The sequence below is a fragment of the Lagopus muta genome, chromosome 1 (assembly GCF_023343835.1).
Source record: "Lagopus muta isolate bLagMut1 chromosome 1, bLagMut1 primary, whole genome shotgun sequence".
Classification (NCBI taxonomy): Eukaryota; Metazoa; Chordata; class Aves; order Galliformes; family Phasianidae; genus Lagopus; species Lagopus muta.
Window position 1 is genome coordinate 166,491,505 of NC_064433.1, and position 17,263 is coordinate 166,508,767.

Sequence of the window (17,263 nt, forward strand, 5' to 3'; positions counted from 1 at the left end):
TTCCACAGGAGGAAAATCTCTGAAGAGCTTCAGTTTCTAAAGGTACACAAATATTTTCAGTATTTTTTAACAAAATGTAGCATTTTAATATTGTTGAATTAAAAATGTTTTCTTGTGAGCCAGCTACCTGGCTGTGATGCAAATTATCTTATTCCCTTATTCTCCGGGACGATTTATATCCAATGTAGCAGCAAGCCCAGAGGCAGTTTCACATTGAACTGAATTGAAATCAAATATTCTTGTTCAGTTAAAAAATAAAGTGAAACATTTGATTTCGGTCAAGTCAGTGTAGTGGAGAAAATATTTTGCTTTGATATTCCCAAAGGAAACCTGAATGCCTTGGGCAAAATTAATTTTTTCTTGCATAAAATGTTGATTTTGTGGAAGCAGTTTTCCACTAAAGGCCACGTTACTGGCAAGCATCCGTTAAGTTTTTGTGCTGAAGCAATGAACAGACTGTGATGCTTTAAGAATGAACTCTGCAACCTTATTTATAGAAACCTCTATAAATATCTGTGCTTTGTTTCAGAAAGGCTTGAAAGTTCTTCTTCCTAATCTTTCTCTCAGGTGTAAATGTTGACTATTTATACAACTGACAATAGCTTTTATATGATCAGAGACCTCTGTAGGTCTTTGGTTTACTAAAACCCATTTGGTTTTGGATATCTCCATTTCAGCATTACTGGAAAGAAGCTGGCAGGTTGACTTGTTCTGCGTCAGTGTAATGCTTTGGTCTGATGAGGGTAGATGTGGCTCTGTGGGACATGAACTAGTGCACATGGAAGGGATGGGCTGATGTTTGGACTAGATGGTCTTAGGAATCTTTTTCCAACCTTTATGATTCAATGATTCTACGATGACCTGATTTGTAAACTGGGCAGTTCCTCTACAGGTAAAAATTTAATTCATCCTAACAAACATCACTGCAAGTCCTGTGGCTTAAAGCTCTGTACTTCAGCATTAGTATGAAAATCTATTCAATTTTTTTTCTCGGTTTAAACTGCCAAGAAACAGTGATCATTTTCCTACTGATTTGCTTCAGTCTCCTGCTCAAAGATGTGCTGTCTTCTCCTGCTGCCCCAAATAACATCGATCATCATCCAAAGCCTGAATCATCTCAGCTGTTATCCAGTGAAAAAATGTCTTCGTAATTGGGCGATCAAAAACATCACCATATTGCGGAAGTGGCAATGTGTGAGCTTTCTGTCGAGCTGTGGAGGGTCTTGCATGACTATTAAAGGCTGCCTTATCCTTCCATCATGTGCTAGACACTGCACCCATCATCCTTCCCCTTCCCTTCCCTTCCCTTCCCTTCCCTTCCCTTCCCTTCCCTTCCCTTCCCTTCCCTTCCCTTCCCTTCCCTTCCCTTCCCTTCCCTTCCCTTCCCTTCCCTTCCCTTCCCTTCCCTTCCCTTCCCTTCCCTTCCCTTCCCTTCCCTTCCCTTCCCTTCCCTTCCCTTCCCTTCCCTTCCCTTCCCTTCCCTTCCCTTCCCTTCCCTTCCCTTCCCTTCCCTTCCCTTCCCTTCCCTTCCCTTCCCTTCCTTCCTTCCTTCCTTCCTTCCTTCCTTCCTTCCTTCCTTCCTTCCTTCCTTCCTTCCTTCCTTCTAGGATAGTACATTTTTAAACTTGTTAATTTACAATACATAATTTATAATCATCAGGGTAGAAAACATTATGCAACAAATGAATTAGGATCAGTATAAATGTCTGTTATTGAATGTATGTTATATTTCTAGAAATATGCATTTATAGCTACTCCTTGGCAAACCTAGGATTCTTACCAACAGCTTTGTTTAATTAAATTTGACCAATTTGAACAGTTTTAATGGATGCGTGTAATAATTCTGTCAGTGTTGTTATGTTTTGGCAAACACAGGTCAGCAGTAAATCAAGATCTTTGGGGCAGTATCGACTGGTAAGAAGGTGCAGATTTGTAACAGAAAAAAAACAGTTGGGCTGATTGAGTCCTTAAATATTGGTCATGGCATTGTGTCTCTGCCTTATCAACAGTGCCTGTTCATTTAAGATTAATTTCTACTTAATTGTACATGCATAGAAAAACAGTTGCTTTTGTGAAAAGGCAATTGAGTCTCCTCACTGGGAGTGTCAATAGAAAAAAGTTCCAGATGTGTTCTGTGTAACTAAATTTAGGGGCACTAATTCACTGGGCTGCTGTGCTGGATCTCACCCTTCAATCACCTCATGTAAGATGGCAATTCACATATCTAAATGCAAAATGTGTGTTCTTGGCATCTGGCTCTTAAAACATCAAAAGCTGTAACAAAATATGATTAAATAATTGTGTTACCTCCAGATTGGTAAATATGTGTTACATGTTGGTGCAGTAGTGTCTGAACTCCATAAGAGGAGGGACACTGAGATGATCAGAGGGCTGGAGCACCTCTCCTGTGAAGAAAGTTGAGGGAGTTGGGCTTATTTAGCTTGGAAAAGAGAAGGCTCTGGGGAGACCTCATTGTGGCCTGCCGGTACTTGAAGGGAAAATATAAACAGGAGGGGAAATGACTGTTTACGAGGGTGGACAGTGATAGGACAAGGGGGAATAGTTTTAAACTGAGACGGGAGGTTCAGGTTAGATATTAGGAGGAAGTTTTTTATCCAGGGGGTGGTGACACACTGGAACAGGAACAAGGAGGCTGTGGATGCCCCATCCCTGGAGGCATTCAAGGCCAGGCTGGATGTGGCTCTGGGCAGCCTGGTCTGGTGGTTGGTGACCCTGCCCATGACTCTATGACTCTATGACTCTATGACTCTATGATTCTATGATTCTATGATTCTATGATTGATTCTATGAACTAGTTGACTCAGCTGAACTGATTAAGCTGAAACTTTGCTGCTTGCTCCCAGTGTTTTAAATGCTGCATTTCTTGTGGTATAATTTTAACACCATTCAAGGTGTTCCAGAGAAAATGTGTCACTCCCTTTCCTTAGTAGTTCAATCCATTCCTATCTTCTTTTTTTCAGACACATTCATGAATCTGTATATTCAGAGTCCATAAAATTCAGCTGTGAAGATCTTGGGGAGATCACAAAAACTTACAGTTTGATTCACAGAAGATTTTATTATTTACTTAACTCAACAATCATTGCTTTATCTGTGCTCCAGTTCCTCAATATTACTGGAATTCAAATATACTTCTTTAGACACTTAAGGCAATCAAAACTATTTATTTAAAGCACTGGATCACTTAAGTAACTAGTGGAATACTACTGAAAGCTCAAATATTTTCAGTGGGATTTGATAACTCTGTAAACATTTTGGCTTTCATTTTCTTCCTACTCATTTCTGAGTCCATCAAGGATCTAAACAGCACATTTTCTGTCGACTTCTACCAAGTACTGTAAGTTGGAGTACAAGTGGAGAACTCGATCACTTTATGCAGTGCCAATTATAACCTCTCACTATCTAATATATGGGTGGTCACTGTTTTGTGGACTCCAACAAAAGCTCAATAAGTGGTTTTATTTTCTTCTAGGAAAGCGCATGCTGTTGGCTAAGCAAGAGCTCATGCCTGTTCTACACGGGGAGCACACTGGGCACATCCATGGCTTACAAACTAATACTATGTCAACAGGGCCATGCTAGGTAGGGTGGGAATCTCCAAGGACACTTCTGATGTGAATGTTAAATTAGTTTTATTGGACTATTACTTTTAAATGAACTGAGCCTGATGTCTCTGTCTTGCAGGAATATGCTTTCTTAATGATGCTTCCTTGAAAGCTGTTGATGAGAGACAGGGCTGAGGAAAGAGTCATTAACATTAAGAGTACTAGGGTCAAATGGGAAGAGTCATTGCCTTTCTTCCAACTGTGTGATTTTTATAGGGTCAATTAATGCAATACAGAACACAGCAGCTTTTTGTGGTACACACACTGAATCACTGAAATAATGTATAGATCATCCCCTTTCACACCAATAGCTCCCAATTAGCAGCCAGTCTGCTTCACTCATCCATTGGAAAGTCTACACAGGCATTTAGGGATTACTCACTGGTAGACTTATGTGTTTAAGGAGTCCCAGAGTTGGACAGATGAGAGCTGTTCTCACACCATGCACTGCCCTCGTGGAGCAGCTGCTCATATTGTGTAGCCCAGGCAGCTGTCCTGTATGTATCCATTTAGGATGCCATCAAGGAAGGACTGCATGAAGTTTGTCAGTGCTATTCAACAAGGGCAGGGAGGGTCCATGATCATCGCTGGGGTGAGAGCTCGACATGGGATGACGATAGCACCAATGTGCTATTTGCAATGCTGTACCACAGCTACAATGTGGTGAGCAGAGGCATGGGCAGAAAGGAAGGAGCTTTGAATGCAAAGATGATCAGAGGGCTGGAACACCTCCCCTATGAAGACAAGCAGAGGGAGCTGGGCTTGTCCATCCTGTAGAAGAGAAGGCTGTGGGGTGACCTAACTGCAGCCTTTCAGTACCTAAAGGGAGCCTATTGTTTATAGTCAATTCTTTGAAAGGGTAAATAACAGCAGGACAAGGGGAAATGGTTTAAAGTTGAGGGAGGGAAGACCTAGGTTGGATGTCAGGGGGAAGTTCTTTACAGAGAGAGTGGTGAGGTGCTGGAACAGGCTGCCCAGAGAGGTTGTAGATGCCACGTCCCTGGAGGTGTTCAAGGCCAGGTTGGATGGGGCCCTGGGCAGCCTGATCCAGTATTAAATGTGGAGGTTTGTGGCCCTGCATGTGGCAGGGGGTTGGAGATTCATGATCCTTGAGGTCCCTTCCAACCCCGGCCATTCTGTGGTTCTGTGATTCTGTGTAATAAGGAGGAGAGATAGCAGGACCAAGGGCTGCTGCAAAGTGGCAGGACCCGCGTAACAGAAAGACAAGGATGTATAGGAGGATTGAGAGGGTTTTGTTGTTTAATGGATAAAAGGAAGAAAGGAAAGGGAAGGATGATATATCAGCTGCTATGAAGATTCATACGGCCAGGTGTCACGTGAGCAGATTCATACAAGTTTTTAACAGAAATTCTGTTCTATCTGCTGTGGTCATCTGGATTCCTTTATAAACCCAGGAATGATCCTTCCCCACATCTATGGTTTGAAGTTTGTTACTTCAAATGCAAAAATTCACAGAGTAACAAAAAATTATATATATCTCTGTCCAAAAGAGTCTTCAGGGTCTTAGAAGGCTCTCTTTATAGTTTTAATCATTTCTTGGCTTTTGTACACTGTCAAACCTGTATTTTAATGTCCTTTTAATCCTTCAATATTTCTTACTCTGTTTTATCTCCATGGTTTTCAGGCATACTATGGAAAGAAAAACTTTTTTTTGAGAATTGAGTAACTTAGAACCAATGAGAGCTTGGCAGAGGAATGCAGTGTCATGCAATTTGAGTCAATGGTAAACCCAATGGACATGGAAAATCTCCTTTTTCACTTTAGTGTATTGCCAGTTGCAGTAGGAAAACCACTTGTACAAGCCAGATGCTGCAGGAGAGAAAATCTGGCCCATGGTGATCTTGCTGCTGTTACTGAAGGTGCTGTATGTATAAGCTTTCCTGTTTGAGACCAACTCTTAATACTTCTGACACAGGAAATCCAATATCAGTCTGAGAGAAAACAGCAGAGAACCTGTCTATAAAGGACAACCTGGAACAAGCAGGATTGCTTTCAGTAGAAAATATGTCTGTGCAGGAAATCATAATTAGTTGCATAGGTAATAATGAGGAAACAATTCAGAATAGGGATCTGTGATCTTTTGTTTGCAGCAGCAGGCTCCTGGTGCTCCTGGAAGTCCCACAGGCTAGCAGGGGTTAGAAACTGTGTGTTTATGTGTGCCTGCTTATTTATAGTGAGCTTATGGATTTCACAATCTGCAGAACAAGCAGCAGGAAGAGAGCTTCTCCTTTCATGGTTGTCTTGTTGGAAAGATTTATCATGAATACAACTCGTTCACCAACAGATTTTTTATCACAGTCGTGATAAAAGACAGTTGTGCACGGGGCAGTTTGGAAGTGAGGTAGCAGTCCCTACCACACATTGACTTTGGAGAGCTGCAACAGCTTGAGAAGCTGTCCCCAAGAAGCATTCTGCAAGGGGAACAGAAATCAAACATTTCTGTGGTGCTGGAACATTTCAAAGCTCTGAGACATACCTGGTGCATGCAAAGTGGGATCAACAAATCACACAGCAGAGCTGCAAGCATTGCATGGAATCACTGCTTCGATGCTCTGTGTACAGCCTGGCACTAAAATGCAAGATTGAAGCCAAAAAGTTGCCTCTGAACACAAATCAGGCAGCAGCCCAAAGTCTGACAGGAGATGAGCCTTGTATTACTTTCTAGTGGCCAAAACTCACAGGGCCAGCTGGGCAGAGTCTGAATCTGGAGCTAAGGGCTACGGATTGAATGCCTTTTCCTGTAAATATGTGCCTAAATACCAGGCTAAAGAACTGCCACGTTCAGCTTGATTTGTCCTGTGCTGGTGATAGGAGAACAAAGAAATCAGCATGATCCGAGAAAAATAAAGGAAGGCTTCATTAAAGGAAGATGCTCTCTTTCACAGAGTGCTGAGGATGGGAGGGACATCTGAGGCTACCGGGTCCAATTCAAGTCGACCACAGCTTCTTGACAGCAAATTCCTTGAAACCAACAGTGATTCCAGTAACATAAATGGAGTAGAGAACCAGGCACCCACAACATTTATGCTGGGGAATGTAGGACAGAAATGCATTCCCCAGCATCAAAATAGATGGATTATCATCTAAACAGTAAGGAGAATCATGCATAGAGTCACAGAACCACAGGGGTTGGAAGGGACCTCAAGATATTGTCAAGTCCTACCACCCTGCTAAAGCAGGTTCCTTACAATAGTTTGCACAGGTAGACGTCCAGCTGGATCTTGAATATCTCCATAGAAGGAGACTCCACAACCTCTCTGTTCCAATGCTCCATTACTCCTACCATAAAGTTTTTCCTCATGCTTGTATGGATCTTCCTATGCTTTTAGGCCATTACTCCTTGTCCTACTGCTATGCACAACCAAGAAGAGTCTGACTTCATCCATCTGCTTCCCTCTTCTCTTTAGTTACTTATAAACATTTATCAGATCCTCCCTCAGGCTGAATAGACCCATGATACTTAGCCTTTCCTTGTATGTGAGACACTCCAGGTCCTTTATCACCTTTGTGATTCTCCACTGGATTCTTTCCAGGAGATCCCTGTCCTTTTGAACTGGGGAACCCAGGACTGGGCACAATGTAGGGGGAGGACCACCGCCCTTGAATTGTTGGTCGTGCTCTTTTTAATGCATTACAGGATACTATTTACCTTGGCCACAAGAGAAGTGATGCCCAAATCACTTTTTAAAGTCCCTTCTGGCACGAGCACAAAATACTTACAGGCACTGGTAGGTGGTTCTCCAAAATAAACAAATGTGTGCCATTCACCTCACTACCCAGAAGATGAAAAACTAATTTTTACAGAGAGTCATGCAAACCAGAAATCAGCCTGGTGCTCAACCCATCAGTGGCACAGGCTTTCAAGCTGATGGCAGTTGTTACCCGAGATGTTTAGATATGTTGTGCCAAGTCCCTGTAACATCTCCAGCTTCCATGTGTGCTGTAAGTGAGAACAGTTATTCCTGTAATGTCCAAACAAACGAGCAAATTACTGCCCGAACTCTGCCTTCTGGGCCTCCCCCATGGCTTCTGGAATGAGCTGTTGGTCTTGTTTTGCATCTACCCAGCTGATTTTTATGAGCTAAGCAGCAAAGAGCTTTCACTCCACATCTCTCATATATGCAGCCCCTCTGTTAAAGAACAGAAATGAGCCACTAGCTTCAAAATGCGAGAACTGGAAATGCTCTGCGGTGTGTCATCAGCTGGAGAAAAATCCCATCATGGCCCTGTTACTACAGCATCCACCTTGTTTGTGCCTCCAACTCAAATGCATTAAACTTAATTACACAGTAGTACAACTCCAGGATAGATTTGCCATATCTGGATGGGAAAAGCTTTAAAAAAACATTCTTTCAGCAATAATTGAAGCAGTGCTTGTGCTGGCAGCAGAGGAAAGCAAAGTAATGCCAGCCTGTGGGACACAGTGCAAAGAAGCAATTGTGTGCCACATTAATAAACACATATAAATCCTGAGCTCATGGTCACTTAAGCTACAGCATTGAGGCTGCAGATGGAAAAACCCACTGGGTGGCCTAATGAATGTCCCTGGCAGAGCAGAACAACTGCTAGCATCACATTTCCATTGAAAGAGTCTAGTTCTCTGCCCACCAAGCAATGGGACACCTACTTCCTCATGCATCTTCATATGAGCAGATTTTGATTTTTCCCCTCCACAATGGGCAGTTTGCATTTCCTTTGTGATTTCATCCACTGCTCCTAATTGCATCCCTTCTGCTGAAGGAGGTAACTCCCCTTGGTGCTCAGACCCTTCAAATATTGATAAGAAAATCACCATGCCGTTTTTGCAGATGTGTTCAAGCCCAACTTTTGCATATTTTGCCTTTCAAATCTTTCTTCCTGCGTCCCCCGCATCCTTTTTGCTGCTCTACTTTTACAGTTTCTCATTGTGTGTAAGTCTCAGTACTTCATCTTTAGTGGTAATAGAGCAGTCAGGATAGGTTTGCCAAACCCTTGCATCCTAAGTGTAAGATGATTAATCCTATTGTTCTTCCATTTTACAACTGGGGACAGACAATTTGTTTTTGCTTGGACTGTCTTCCCACTGCCTTCTGGGCTGGAACAGATTGTCCCCTCCTGTGCAATTTCAACCTCATTCAGTCCTTGAAATTGGGTTTGCAGATCTTACCCTTAGAAACAGGGAAAACGAAAAAAGGGGTTGGAAAAAAAGAAAGTGAATTAGATGTTTTGCCCTTTCCTTTTCCCAGCTGCTTTGTTCCATCATTAACCCTGTCAGTGCTAAAAAGGTTTGGGAAATGTCAGGCATGGGTGGAGGTTGATTGCAGGGAAGCAATGCAGGTGCTCTGGAGAACTGGTGAGTATGAGTGGGAAAAAGGCACTTTTGTTGAGAGGTATAGTGAGGATTACAGTAAGAGGTTGAACTAGGGAGACCAATTAGGCAGCAGCTGCTAGGAGGAACAGATAAGGCACTGGTGGCTATTGTGATGGAGAGATAAGCTGGATTAGTAACCTCAAAAAAGACCTGATGTTCTAGGAAAGCCTTCTAAATTGAGAGTTGGTCTTGATACAGGGTGGTGCGCCTTGGAAGGATGGAGACATTAATATAGAAAAATCTTCTGTTACCATGTGTGTGCATCAGTTGATATATTACGGTGCTGTAACAAAGCAGATTAGGAGAGATACAACCCTTGATAATAAAACACCCTTTAGTCAAGCAAATTGACCTCAATCTGTAAGGGTAATTTTGATGTAGAAAGTGCCTTTTTCCATTGTTTCACAGCCTTCATTGACTAATCCTAGTGGTGCCACCTCCCCTTGCTCCAGCAGGGTGAGCTAGGGCAGGGTTTCAGACAATGCAAGCTATCACATTTTGCAAGATGTTGTGTGTTCATGGTCCATATGGTAGTTTCCATGGTATATGGACAGGCAGAATTAGTTGCAGGCCTGCATGAGCACATGAGCAAGGAGCTGGGCAGATCTTCCATGTGAAGAAATTCAGTAATCAAAGCTGATGTGCTTTGTGAGTGATTGCTGTAAACCAGCAAATATCCCCTTCCTGTTCCTGGCAGGAAAACGTTTATAGGTGCTTACCTTGTCCTGTACATACAAATGAGCAAAACAAACAAAACCAAGCAGAACTGCCCATGAGTGTTACTGTGTCAATTTGTTTGTACCCACTCCCTCATGCAATATTGAATTGTTCTCACCTTGTGGGAGAACAAATGAATCTATGCTTGGGCAAACTTTCAGGGCAGGTTTTGCCTGGACAGTGACATATTTTTAACTATACTTGATGCACTTGGTGATATTATCTTTTATAACTTACTAAATGTTTTTGGTTACTTTTTTTTTCTTTTTCTTTTTTTGCATTTGACCACACTAACTTTGATTTCATTCATTCACTCAATGTGCTGCTTTTCTGACCACATGTGCTCCTTGCCATAGATAAATCTTGAGAAGTTGCTCTTGAGAACTGAGCTGAAATTGCTTGGATTCCTATGCTTCTAATTCACAGCTTTCTTTACAAGATATTGCATTGGATCCAGTACTACATTTTACAAGCCACGCTGGAAGAGCTCAATAGTTTAACCTTTCTCTTAATAAAATAAAATAAAATAAACCACCACCCTCTTTTGGTTTGAAAAAGAAAACTACACTCATTTTTCACTTAAGGAGAGGAGTAATTCTTCTGTCTGTAATGGCAACTGGTCAAGTTACAGAGCTCTGATAAGTAGCAAGGAGGATTTTTTATGCCTAAAGTTTTACTTGGGATGCAATCACTTTAACTGGTGTCTGCTTAAGGATTTAAAACTCCCAAGCATTTCATTCTAGAGCGTACCTTGATTTGAGGGACAGCAGATGTGGGGTGGCTGCTGTCAGCAGAGGCAGAAGACAGGGTAGGTGGAGGGAAGACCTTCAGTTCTGACCAATTTTGCTTGCAGCATTGGTGGTAGAAGAATAATAGAATCATAGAATCTTTAGGGTTGGAAAAGAGCACTAAGATCATCTAGTCCATCAACTCATCACCAACAAATAGGTACCACCCATCCAGTGATACTAGCCAAAAAGATGTCCACCCTAGAAGCTACATAGGGATGACAAGGGTGGTGTTGAAGCGCTGATGAAGAGACAAGGCACTGATAAACAACAAAGCACTGAACACACTCTGAGGGAGGACAGTATGAGTGGATGAGAGGGTCTTACCAGAGGAGAGGTGCAAATTGATTTGCTGGATGCTAAGGCACAGTGAGATATTTTTGTTAAGGAGATCCAGCATGGTGATGTTGGGGACGCAGTACATGGACAGAACTGCTTTCATTTTCAACTGTATAAAAGGCAGGTTCCCCAAAGCCTCCTGCTGAAAGGGAAAGCGGGGTGGAAATCATGCACTGAATTATGGTTTGGCTGAATTTTTCTCACCTTGGATTGGTTTAAATAATTGTGGGTTGTGTTTGGTTTCTGTTCCTACTTGTTGAAGCAGTGTAGAGTGAGGGCAGGGTATCTTTCTGTAGACATATTCTACTTTGGTGCTACTGTATAAGGAGAACAGAACATATCAAGAGTTCTAAAAGGTAAAAAATAAGTGTAGGAACTTAACAGGAGAGATCTGATCTAGTTAATTATTTATGTAGGTATCCAAGAAGGAATGATATAGACAGAAAGTAATTGTAGAATTCTACAGCAAAGCAAGTATAAAAGGATGGAAGAGAAGCAGGCTGAAGATAGGAGACAATTTTTCTTCGACTGTCTTATCCCCTTCCTTTTCAGGAATAATCCACAGTAGGGAATCTTGTGAATGAGGATTTTAGAAAATACAGAGACGGCAGCAAATGTTTTATATTGAATTAGACTTGATGTTTTTTTCTTTTTTCAACAAAAGCCTTAATCCTGCTGTAATTTTTACTTGTACAGTCACAATTAAACTTGTTCAGGACAATACTGTTCTGAGGAAATACAGAGAATGCCAATTTCTGACTATTCTTCTTTCTTCAAAATCAGATGCAATGCTGAATTCAAAATAATTTACCAATTACAATACTAAGCTATGATTTGTAAGAACTTCAGTTGAGTCAGTGTAACATCACCCTGGTTTGCCTGAATCATCTGTATTTTATAGAGCTCTATAACCTCATTTTCAAATTAAAATGTATTATTTTCTCAGTTTGTATCATTTCCAGCTAAGATGTCATCCTCTTGTTTAGAAGACGGAACTAATCTCCATCTCGTGGTGACGGCCTTGTCATCCTCACACTGCTGTTGACAAATGATTTTGTGAAGATGCGCATTTGTGTTAACCCAAATTAGCAGTAGGAGTCAGGCACTGGAGTTACAGTATATGTCGTCATCACAGAGTGGGAAATTGATGGAAACAATTTCCCATCTAGCCACAGTGGGCAGCTCCTAAGCTGTTTTGGTCTTTGCACAAAGGAAAAATTTGAAGGAATTTAGTACTGCTAAAGGAATTTAGTACTGCAACAAATTGACAACTACATTCTCATCCAGAATCTAATGCCATTGCCAGAGGAGAATGCAGCCCTGATCTGAATGGTGGAAAAAAAATGTGTGAATTATTGAATCATAGAATCACAGAATCATTAAGGTTGGAAAAGACCACTGAGATCATCTAGTCTAACTGTCAACCTATCCCCACCATGCCCAGTAACCATGTGCCTCAGTGTCACATCTACATGTCCCTTGAACACCTCCAGGGATGGTCACTCCACCATCTTCCTGGGCAGACAGAGCACTGATCATTGCATCATCACTGCTTGCATGGACAGAGAGAGGACGTGGTGGTGAAGTGTTAAAAACTTAACAGTATCCTGGAATATTCAGTACTTGGACTGGCCACTTTGGACTACAGCAGGATTAAGCTGTGTTATGCAAGCTCATACCTTCACCTGGAATGATAACCAATTACATAGGTAGTCACTGACATAAACTATCTACTAAAACAGCTTGGAAATGCTCTTTAAAAAAAAAAAAAACAACCACTGTTAGATAAAAAAGGACTATCTAAGAAAAATGGTTTTCCTCAAATATTGAAGAATTTGAAAGAAAGCAAAACATGCTGCAGAAAGCCTTGGTTTAATAAACTCCTGAATTTTCCCATTGCTGCAAAGCAGGAATGGAAAATTCTAGAGTGCTTGAGAGTAGATGACCTTATCAGACTGCTGCAGGATGCAGAAAAGCAGAACCACGCGTTCCCTTCTCTCCAGGGTCTTTGCTCAGGAGCAGGCAATGAGCAAATCACGGCTGAGGTCTTCAGGTGCAGCAGAGCGTACACGTTGCCCCTCATGGAGGAGGACAGCATTCACCCCCAGAGATGTGCTTTTGTGTATGTGGCTTAACACACCATTTACCTATTTTTTCCTCCTTTTGCCTCTTCTGAAGCCATTTCATTTGTGCAAGTTCACATCTAGATTGCCCTTTGTTTTAGAGGAAAGGCTCCATCATTGTAATCCACAGAGGCTTGGGACCTTATAATAGTTACTAAAAATTTCTCGGTAGCACTGAATATCCCACTTGAGAGGGACTTTCTTTGACACCACTGACTACTGATCCTGAAGATGCAGGTGCAAAAACAACAGATATGATTCCAAAAAAAGCTCTGTCTCCAAGCCAGGTCTCTGGTACATGGCTGTTTCCAGCTCTGACAGCAGATATCCTGGGCCAAGTAATTTCACCTTCTGTTGTTTCTTTTTCTTTTTATAGAATTGCATGTCTTGTTGTACTCATAAATTTCAAGAGGCACGAATTTCATCCCATGTTGAATTTAAGCCATACTTGGCATCATCAGGAGACCATGGGCTCAGCTTCAGACTCTCCTGAGGCATATGCGTGGTACACAGACTCAAACAGTAACTCCCACTCCTTCCTGGCCATGCACTGTCTGCAAAAGAGGAGAGGAAGCAGGAGCATCATTTGCACTAAGGCAATACTGAGAAGCTCCTTCCGTTTGAAGATGAGGTCGTGAATGCAGTGGCACAGTTATTTGCTTCCTAATGACCCAAGAACTCACTGCAAATAAAAAATGTAAAGAACAACTCTTCCCTTTACATGTCTTGCTGAGAGAATGCTGTTTGCATCTCAAGAAATGGTGCTTTTAGGTTAAAATAAAGTCATTATTAAGATGTTTTTGCTTGTTTCATGCCTGGTTTTATAATGTCACCTCAGTGAGTTAGTCCTACTGAAATAAAGGAGGAGCTTCCTGTTATTTAAGTGTAGAATAGTATGGTTGGATTATTTTTACTGTTTTACTGAGTATCCTTATTTAGGAGAGCAAAGGGAATGGATAAATGTTCTGTGGGCATCACTGCTGTCTCAGCTACCAAACCATGCTCAGATGGATCCAGTGCCACAGTTGCGTGGTTGGCAACCTAATTAATAATTTCATCATTTAAAAATGGGTGAAAAAGGTGATAAGTTTTAGATGTAGTTTTTGTTTTGTTTTGGTAGCTTCCAGATTTCTTGCATTTTATGCTACTACAATAATAAAATTGCAGTGGATGTCACTTTATCAGTCTGATAACCTCAGAGAGGAATAACATTACTCCTAGGGCTAACCTAAATACAAGCTGGAACAGCATCTATGAAGTCAGTAAAACCCTTTCTTGGGTTTCAGAAATACTGATTCACTCAAATGCAGTTAAAAGAATAACTGAATTGATTAAATCACACAAATTAAAATCGAGGCATTTTGATGCATTTGACAGAAAATCAAAATAACTTTTATGCAATGAAGTATGGACTGAAAAAGTATTTCTGCCTCTTGGTGAACAGGAAAGTGCTCAGTTCAGATGAAATTGTTATCTTGACCACTTCCATGTAGCTCTTGATAGGTTAATCTCTATTTGCAAACACTTGTGTTACTACCTTACTCATGATTTACAGGGGTGAGCAGCTTTGAGCAGATGCACACTGATAATCACCTTGCACATGTATGAAAGGATACAGTCTCTTTCCAGCAGACTTTTTGTTGGCCATGGATTCAGATCTCCAGGTTCAGTTGTGCAATAGTGTGGTGGGTTGACCTTGTTTAAGGGTCAAACGCCCACCTACTTTCACACTTTCTGCTCTGCAATTGTTTTCCAACTGCCTCTTTACCAATGCCATGCCAGGTTTCTGGTTATTCTAGCTAGATTAACTGACTTCATCTTTATCAAAATTCTCCAGGCACCTTCCCAGCTCGATAGACAAAGATGAAGTTAAGGTGCCGTCACATTTTCTTCACTCACAGAATGTGTGTCCTTCCAGTACACAGACTTAATGAAACAAGGGACATCCCAATTTTGGATCTCTCTTTGCTAAAGTATTGTGTTTCTTATCAAAGGTAATGAAGAGTTCTGGTTTTGCTGATGACATTCCCTCCTCTCAAGCATAAGATATCCTTTCAAGACTACCAACAGGAAGATGCTGTGTGATTAGAACTTCCCAGCGCGATAAATGAGGTAATGTCTTGAACTTGTAATATTTTTCTATTAGATAATAGTGAACATTTTATAAATAGCCTTTTGAAACCTATGTCAAGAGCTGGTAGTTGATTGTGGCGCTCCTGTGTACTGAGATGTTGTCCTTTGTTCAAAGAACTAAGCTATGATTGGATGCAATCAGTACAATTTTAAGTGTTGGTGAAAACAAGAATAATTCTTACCTACTTTATACTGATTCACATTTAGCATAATCCTGGGCAACAATGCCTCTTCAAGTTAAGAGCACACTTACATTGCATCTGATTCTTCCACACTTTTTGCAACATGAACTTTTAACACTTGTTTACACATCAGCTGGGTTGAAAAGCAGCACTGCTGGCTGGTTAATTGGCCGTTGTTCTTCTCTGGCCTGCTCAGCCTTAGATCCCAATCCCATCCAGTGTCTGGAACCAGACAGTGTTTATTGGGAAGAAGAAAGCCGTTTTCGCAATGGTATTAGAGGCAGATTGTTGGGAAAATGATTATAAGACAGCAGAGTTGAAAAGAAATGTGAGAATCAAAATCCATACCTCCAGATAGGCAGAGCCACCAGCTCCTGAAAACCAGAACCAAACTGGAGCATAGAAGCCATGGGACCATACTACTCTGTGTTCCCTCATCCTCAGCAGTGCTACCAGCAGCTCATGGGAGCTGTAAGTGCCTGTTCTTTTCTTTCCTTGCCTGCTTCTGAGCACAGAAGGGAAGATTCTGGTGCCAGAAAGATAGCTAAAATCCTGTTGTATCTAGGACAGTTGTTCTTCTCCTGGGAGGAATTGCTTTCCTTTATTACATGGAAGCAGAAGCATGTACTTTATATTTTCCCTGTAACTTTTTTAGTTTGAGAAGGTTTAGTGCACTCTTATGAGAAAATGAAAACCTCTAAACTTTCTTTTTTTTTTTTCTTTCTCAGACCACTGTTGTGACTCAGATAAAGAAATAACATTAGTTTTCTAACTTCTTTCCAAGTTAGAAGATAAATGGAAACTAAGGGCTACTTTGGAGAAGTAGAATCAATTCATGACACTTTTTCAGTTTAAAACTGTTGTCATGCACTTATGTAAGGAGAAATAAAGCCCATCACCACAGTTTGCTGACACTGGCTAAGAGACCATATGCCTGTGTTTCGGTAGGGGATGGCAGATGTCATCCTATGGGATGCCTGGGGGATAAGTGGAGACATGACCTCAAACTGTACTTCTGCCTTCAGACTGACAGCATGAATCTTCCCCTGCCCCCATCCCTAATGCCTGATGTCTGCATTGCTCAATGCTGAAGATGTGAGGAACATATATAGCTGGGGAGAAGAAGTAATGGCCTTAAATTGCACCAGGAGAGGTTCAGGTTTGATATTAGGAAAAAGTTATTCTTGGAAAGAGTGGTGAAGCATTGGCACAGGCTGCCCAGGGAGGTGGTGGAGTCACCATCCCTGGAGGTGTTCAAGAACTGTGTGGATCTGTCACTGAGGGACGTGGTTAATGTGCATGATGGGGATGGACTGATGGTTGGACGAGGTGATCTCAGAGGTCTTTTACAACCTCAGTGGTTCTATGATTCTATAATTCATTGTCCAGTAGTTTTGTGCTCCCAGTGTTTGTCTGATATAGTGAGTGCACGGTGGAGAGGAAGGTTTTTAGGGAAAAGTATGGGCAGTGGGATTAAACTGGCTACTGCTAACACTTGCTCTTCTGTGGCTTCAGATATTTTCACAATGCAATCATGGAATACAGAGCAAACACAGTTTTCACACAGATATGAGTATCTTCTCACTCAGCACAATGAATACTTTTTATGTGCATGTAGAGAAGCCAAATATCCTTCTGAAGCACAGAGAGCATCTCCTGGGGGAACTGTGTAGCAATGCAAAGATCTGAAATTGAAGTCAAGAAGAGACAGACAGAGGGTAAAAGCTACATGAATATGTAAGGCGGAGGCATTTATGCAGAAGACATTACTGCAGACTCAGCTGTAGTTAAACTGCCCACAGCTGCTGTTTTGCTGTCACCTTTGGAAGTGGAAGATGTTTTAACCAGCAGAAAATTCAAAGGAAAATGTTAGGTATATCCTAAGATCATGAGTTGCTCACTGTGCCCTAGGAGAAAACTGTTTAACTTGTCACTTTACATATACCCATGATCAGAACTGAATAACTGATTTCCTTTAAAAACG